Here is a 7,500-nt window from a genome sequence, read left to right on the forward strand (position 1 = left end):
GGGTGCGCTCCTCTCGGGCCCCGGGGGTGGGCAACCCGGAGGCGCCCGTCACACGGAGATCCGTTACCTTGTCCGAGCGGGGCGTTTGTCCCCTCCTCGACAAAACCCCGAAGGCCCGTTTTAGGACCGTCTTGGCACCGACGGAAGCTCCGCCGCGCCCACCGATACCGTCTCGCCCCGGGCACGAAGCGCCCTCCCGGGTGACCGGCCCGGGAGGCGGGCCGTCCTGGTAAACTCTTTCGACTTCACGTTTAGGGACTCTGTCCCTTTTTTCCGGAGGGGGGCCTTTTCCTCCAGAGCGCCCTGGTTACCGCCTGCCTGCCGACCCCAGACGACGCATCCTCCCCAGGATGTCGGAAACCGATACCGAGCAACGCTTTTTTTTTTGGTCCGTCACCTTGTCCGAGCGGGGCTCTCGTCCCCTTCCTCGACAAAACCCCGAAGGCCCGTTTTAGGACCGTCTCGGCACCGACGGGTGCTCCGTTCACGCCCACCGATACCGTCTCGCCCCGGGTCCGAGGCACCCACCCAGGTCACCGGCCATGGAGACGGGCCGGCCCTGGGGAACTCTTTCGACTTCACGTTTACGGACTCTGTCCTTTTTTTCCGGAGGGGGGCCTTTTCCTCCAGAGCGCCCTGGTGACCGCCTGCCTGCCTGCCTGCCGACCCCAGATGACGCATCCCCGCCTGGATGTCAGAAACCGATACCGAGCACCATTTTTTAGCCCGTCGCCTTGTCCGATTGGGGCGCTTGTCCCCTTCCTCGACAAAACCCCGAAGGCCCGTCTCAGGACCACCTCGGCACCGACGGGGGCTCCGCCAGGCAGACGCATTCGCTCGTGCCCGAAAACGAGGCGCTCTCCCCGGTCGCCAGCCGGGGGAGGTTCGTTAGCATTGGGAATCTCGTTCGCACGCAACAGCACGGACACTCGCCGTTTACCCAGACCGACCGTTCGACAAGCATATGCCTGGGGTGCACTTTTTCCATAAAACCAGCCCGTCTTTTCCTGGAGGTCTCGTACTTCCAGAGCTCCGACGGGGGCGCAGTCTGGATTTTATATGCCCACCCAGAGCGAGTCTGAGTGGGACTCACGACGGTCTGATCAATGGTAGGGGGTGCTCTGTGTTTTGCACCACCACACTTGCCCTCTTCCATACAGCCCCGAAGGCCCGTTTTAGGACCGTCTTCCCTCCAGGTCGAGCTCCAGGGGGTGTCGGGCGAATCTGACTCTGGCCCAGGACGGGGCCACCCTCCCTGGGCTGGCCAGGGAGGTCTGAGACCATGGAGCTTTGGAACCACACCACGTCATTGGACTTAGTCGATTTTACTCAAATTTTTTGGCACCAGAGCCGGACCCCGCCACGCGCGCCGGGCTCGTGCCCAGGAAAGACGCACCCTGCCTGGGGTGCACTTTACATAAAACCGGCCTGTCTTTTCCTGGAGGTCTCGTACTTCCAGAGCTCCGACGGGGGGGGCGTAGTCTGGATTTTATATGCCCACCCAGAGCGAGTCTGAGTGGGACTCACGACGGTCTGATCAATGGTAGGGGGTGCTCTGTGTTTTGCACCACCACACTTGCCCTCTTCCATACAGCCCCGAAGGCCCGTTTTAGGACCGTCTTCCCTCCAGGTCGAGCTCCAGGGGGTGTCGGGCGAATCTGACTCTGGCCCAGGACGGGCCACCCTCCCTGGGCTGGCCAGGGAGGTCTGAGACCATGGAGCTTTGAACCCACGTCACGCCATTGGACTTAGTCGATTTTTCTCAATTTTTTTGGCACCAGAGCCGGACCCCGCCACGTGCGCCGGGCTCGTGCCCAGGAAAGATGCACCCTGCCTGGGGTGCACTTTTCAGAAAACCAGCCTGTCTTTTCCTGGAGGTCTCGTACTTCCAGAGCTCCGACGGGGCGTAGTCTGGATTTTATATGCCCACCCAGAGTGAGTCTGAGTGGGACTCACGACGGTCTGATCGCTGGTAGGGGTCCTCTGTGTTTGCCACCACCACGCTTCCCCCTCTCTCATACATCCCCGAAGGCCCGTTTTAGGACCGTCTTCGCTCCAGGCGGAGCTCCAGGGGTGGCGGGCAAATCTGAATCTGGCCCAGGACGGGCCACCCTCCCTGGGCTGGCCAGGGAGGTCTGAGGGCATGGAGCTTTGGAACCACACCACGTTATTGGACTCTGTCTATTTTTTCCCCCAAACTTTGGCACCAGAGCCGGACCACCACACCATGTGCGCTGGGCTCGTGCCCAGGAAAAGATGCACCCTGCCTGGGGTGCACTTTTCAGAAAACCAGCCTGTCTTTTCCTGGAGGTCTCGTAACTTCCAGAGCTCCAGCGCGGCGTAATCTGGATTTTTACATGCCCACCCAGAGTGACTCTGAGTGGGACTCACGACGGTCTGATCGCTGGTAGGGGGTCCTCTGTGTTTGCCACCACCACGCTTCCCCTCTCTCATACATCCCCGAAGGCCCGTTTTAGGACCGTCTTCGCTCCAGGCGGAGCTCCAGGGGTGGCGGGCGAATCTGAATCTGGCCCAGGACGGGCCACCCTCCCTGGGCTGGCCAGGGAGGTCTGAGGGCATGGAGGTTTGGAGCCACCGCACATTTTTTGTACTCTGTCGTTTTTCGAGATCTGGGCTTCAGAGTCGAGCCCAGGCTCCGTTTCAAGGTGGGCATTGGGCTTCGTTCTTGCCCAGGAGACCCGCACCCTGCCTGGGATGCACTTTTCAGAGAAACCGGGCCGCCTTTTCCTGGAGGTTCTCGTGTTTTTCAGAGCTCCACCACAGCAGAGATTGAATCCTCTTCCCCAGCCAGAGTGCACCCTCTCTGGCTTGGGTGAGTGCCTTGAGTGCCCTGGAGGTCCGAACCAACAGCACGTTTATGGACTTTGTCTATTTTTCCAAATTCGACTCCAGAGTCAAGCCGGCCAAGGGGCTCTCTGAAGGCCCCTCTCTCCCTCCCTCATCCTCTACAAGAGCCCCATGGTCCGTTTTAGGACCGTCTTCGCTCCAGGCGGAGCTCCAGGGGTGGCGGGGGAAATCTGAGTCTGGCCCAGGACGGGCCACCCTCCCTGGGCTGGCCAGGGAGGTCTGAGGGCATGGAGGTTTGGAGCCACCGCACCTTTTTGGACTCTGTCGTTTTTCGAGATCTGGACTTCAGAGTCGAGCCCAGGCTCCGTTTCAAGGTGGGCATCGGGCTTTATTCGTGCCCAGGAGACCCCGCACCCTGCCTGGGATGCACTTTTCAGAGAAATCGGGCCGTCTTTTCCTGGAGGTTTCGCGTTTTTTTTTTTTTTCAGAGCTCCACCACAGCAGAGATTGAATCTGCTTCCCCAGCCAGAGTGCACCCTCTCTGGCTTGGGTGAGTGCCTTGAGTGGCCAGGGCCAACATCACCCACGGGCATCGGGCTTTATTCGTGCCCATGAGACCCGCACCCTGCCTGGGATGCACTTTTCAGAGAAACCGGGCCGTCTTTTCCTGGAGGTTTCGCGTTTTTTTTTTTTCAGAGCTCCACCACAGCAGAGATTGAATCTGTTTCCCCAGCCAGAGTGCACCCTCTCTGGCTTGGGTGAGTGCCTTGAGTGGCCAGGGCCAACATCACCCACGGGCATCGGGCTTTATTCGTGCCCATGAGACCCGCACCCTGCCTGGGATGCACTTTTCAGAGAAACCGGGCCGTCTTTTCCTGGAGGTTTCGCGTTTTTCCAGAGCTCCACCACAGCAGAGATTGAATCTGCTTCCCCAGCCAGAGTGCACCCTCTCTGGCTTGGGTGAGTGCCTTGAGTGGCCAGGGCCAACATCACCCACGGGGCATCGGGCTTTATTCGTGCCCAGGAGACCCGCACCCTGCCTGGGATGCACTTTTCAGAGAAATCGGGCCGTCTTTTCCTGGAGGTTTCGCGTTTTTTCCAGAGCTCCACCACAGCAGAGATTGAATCTGCTTCCCCAGCCAGAGTGCACCCTCTCTGGCTTGGGTGAGTGCCTTGAGTGGCCAGGGCCAACATCACCCACGGGCATCGGGCTTTATTCGTGCCCATGAGACCCGCACCCTGCCTGGGATGCACTTTTCAGAGAAACCGGGCCGTCTTTTCCTGGAGGTTTGGCGTTTTTCCAGAGCTCCACCACAGCAGAGATTGAATCTGCTTCCCCAGCCAGAGTGCACCCTCTCTGGCTTGGGTGAGTGCCTTGAGTGGCCAGGGCCAACATCACCCACGGGGCATCGGGCTTTATTCGTGCCCAGGAGACCCGCACCCTGCCTGGGATGCAGATCGGTTTGTGTGAGTCCTGGTTGTGTGAGCGTTACCCTTCTACATCACCCCCAAGGCCCGTTTTAGGACCGTCTCGGCTCCGGGCGGACAGCCGGGGGGCGGGGGGCGAATCTGCCTCCGGCCCGGGTCGGAGCTCCCTCCCCGGGGCCGTGCGTGGAGACCCGTCGCGCCCGGAGCTCCCGTGCAACCCCACGTTTTGGACTTGGGTTTTGGAGCGAGCGAGCGGGGTCGAACCCCGGGGGCCGAGCCGCCACGGAGTCCCCGAGCCCCGGGGACGAAGCCCCGGGAGCGAGGTCCCTCCGTGGAGGCGCGAGCCCCCAGGGCCCGGCCGCCCGCCCGGGGAGGAGAGCGCACGCTCCCCTACCCCTCAGAACCCACGTGGCTGGTTGCAGCAGACCCTGTGCACCGGAGGTTCCTCCAGGAGCGCGGGGCTGGGTGCTCTAAGCCCAAGTCATACAGGCAACCATGCCTCCCCGGGACTCCCCCTGCGAGCGGCGGCTGTTTGAAGGACGGTAACCCCACCGCACGGGGCTTCAAACGACCGTAGCTCTCCGAAGGCGGCTCCGATCGACGCCAAATTTTTGTCGGCTGGAGAACGGGACGAGACCTTTCGAATGAGACCGCCCCCAGCCCCGTGGGCCCCCGGGGGCCCGAGATACGGGCCCCCAAAGCGCCCCGGAAGCGGAAAAACGCAAATATCTCGCCGAAAACTCGACGTGCCCGGCCGAGGCCGGGCTCATTCGAACCGTCTCGCCGAGCTGAACGCGTCCATATGCGTTTCGTCGTTTTTGGTCGAGTATTCGCGGAGATATCGGCCGAAAACCCTCGGCCGCGCTCTGAAATGGCGCCCGCCGATGACGTCACGATCCCGGGAGAAAATCGCCCGTATCTCCGCGACGCGAAGGCCCAGAGAGCTCAAATTTGGGTGGCGAGGTCCCACGGGGGCCCTCGCTCGAACCAGGGCGGCGGCGGGCCCCGGGGACGCCCCCTACCGGATCGCCGTTCGCCGGGACCCCCGACTTTGAACGGCTATAACTCGGGGACCCGGGCGAGTTGGACCTCGTGGGTGGGCTCTTTCGAAAGGCCCCGTCCGGCACTACGGTCGATTCGAGTTTGGGGAAGATTGGCCCGGGGGTTCGCGAGATATAAGCCAAAAACGCCGCGCCTTTGACCGGGCCTAACTCCCTGACCCCGAGGCCCCCGGGGACGCGGGTGGCCTCTTTGGATAGGGCCCCCCGAGGCCTACGGAAGACCCGAGTTTGAAATTTTTTCGCCCGGCCGTTTTCGAGATATCGGCGAAAAACGGAATCTTCCCGTCCGGTGGGTGGGTGGGTGTGGGTGTGGGTGTCTCCGGGGGGCGGGGGGACTTCCAGGACCCCGGGGGGGCCACCTGGCCGTGCCCGAGGACGGTGCACCTCCCTGGGTGTGCCGTCAGAGCCTCCGGGGCCCCGGAAGTCCCCGCCCACTGCACGTTTTCGGACTTTGAGGGATTTTCGGGCCCCGAATTCGAACGCCCGTAGCTCGGGGACCCGGCGGCCCAGAGACACCGGACTCGGGTCAAGTGTGGCGTCCCGGCGGGCCCCTCGCAAAGAGCCCGCCCCCGAGCTCCGGGGCCCCCGGGTCCCGGAGAAAAGGGGCCCGACGTGTCGGGGGGGCGCCCGGGAAGGAAAGGTCCCAGGGGCCCGGGGCAGGCGGGGTCCGAGAGGGCCCGTGGGGAGCCCCCGACACCCGAAAGGGCGAGCCGCTGGGACCTCCCCTCTCCGAGATACGGGCCGTTTTCTCCGAAAGTCGCCCGCGCGTAACGGGGCCCATCTCGGGACCGGGAGGTCCCAGCGGCTCGCGGCGGCGGGTGCGGGGCCCGCTCTCGGGGACCTTGCTCCTCCCGCCGTCCCGAGCCACGGGGACCTTCCGGTCCCGAGATACGGCCACTTCCTGTCCAGCTTTGACCGGGTGTAACTCGAAAAGTAAGCCGAGTTGGGGCTCCACACTCGGGGGTATTGGGGGCCTCTGGGAGGGCCCCCCACGCCGGGTGTATGGGGCCCCAACTCGGCTTGGTTCCGGAGATATGGCCCTTTAAAGTTTCAACTTTGACCGGCTGTAACTCGAAAAGTGAGCCGAGTTGGGGCTCCACACTCGGGGGTATTGGGGGCCTCTAGGAGGGCCCCCCACGCCGGGTGTATGGGGCCCCAACTCGGCTTGGTTCCGGAGATATGGCCCTTTAAAGTTTCAACTTTGACCGGCTGTAACTCGAAAAGTGAGCCGAGTTGGGGCTCCACACTCGGTGGTATTGGGGGCCTCTAGGAGGGCCCCCCACGCCGGGTGTATGGGGCCCCAACTCGGCTTGGTTCCGGAGATATGGCCCTTTAAAGTTTCAACTTTGACCGGCTGTAACTCGAAAAGTAAGCCGAGTTGGGGCTCCACACTCGGGGGTATTGGGGGCCTCTAGGAGGGCCCCCCACGCCGGGTGTATGGGGCCCCAACTCGGCTTGGTTCCGGAGATATGCCCGTTTGAAGTTGCAACTTCTACCCAGTCTAATAATCCCAAAATAATAATTAAATAAAAAAAAAAAATAATAATAAAAATAAAAATAAGCCGAGTTGGGGCTCCACACTCTGGGCCTGGGGGGCACCACTAGGAGATCCCCCTGTGCCCAGAGCGTGGAGCCCCGAATCGGCTTTCCACACCACTCACACCGGTTTCTGACTACCTTAAGAGAGTCATTGTTAGTCGCGCAGTTTACCCGACTCTGGGAACCGGGGCTTTGGGCTTGGGGGAGACCCACCGCTCGCCCCCTAACACGTCGGGGGGGACCAGGGGGCACCCGCCTGGACCCCCTCAGCCCCACTTCGGAGAACCAGAACGCTGGCCAGGGACCCCCACGGCGGTTGAAGTTTGAACTTCTACCCGGTGCATCCCGAAAAATTGAAAAAAATAAAATAAAATAAGATTAAAAAAATAATAATAATAATAATAATAATAATAATTTTAAAAAAAATAAGCCGAGTTGGGGCTCCACACTCTGGGCCTGGGGTGGACCACTAGGAGATCCCCCTGTGCCCAGAGCGTGGAGCCCCAACTCGGCTTTCCACACCACTCACACCGGTTCCTGCCTACCTTAAGAGAGTCAAAGTTACTCCCGCAGTTTACCCGACTCTGGGAACCGGGGCTTTGGGCTTGGGGGAGACCCACCGCTCGCCCCCTAACACGTCGGGGGGACCAGGGGGCACCCGCCT

The sequence above is a fragment of the Pimephales promelas genome, chromosome 2 (assembly GCF_988280905.1).
Source record: "Pimephales promelas chromosome 2, fPimPro1.hap1.1, whole genome shotgun sequence".
Classification (NCBI taxonomy): Eukaryota; Metazoa; Chordata; class Actinopteri; order Cypriniformes; family Leuciscidae; genus Pimephales; species Pimephales promelas.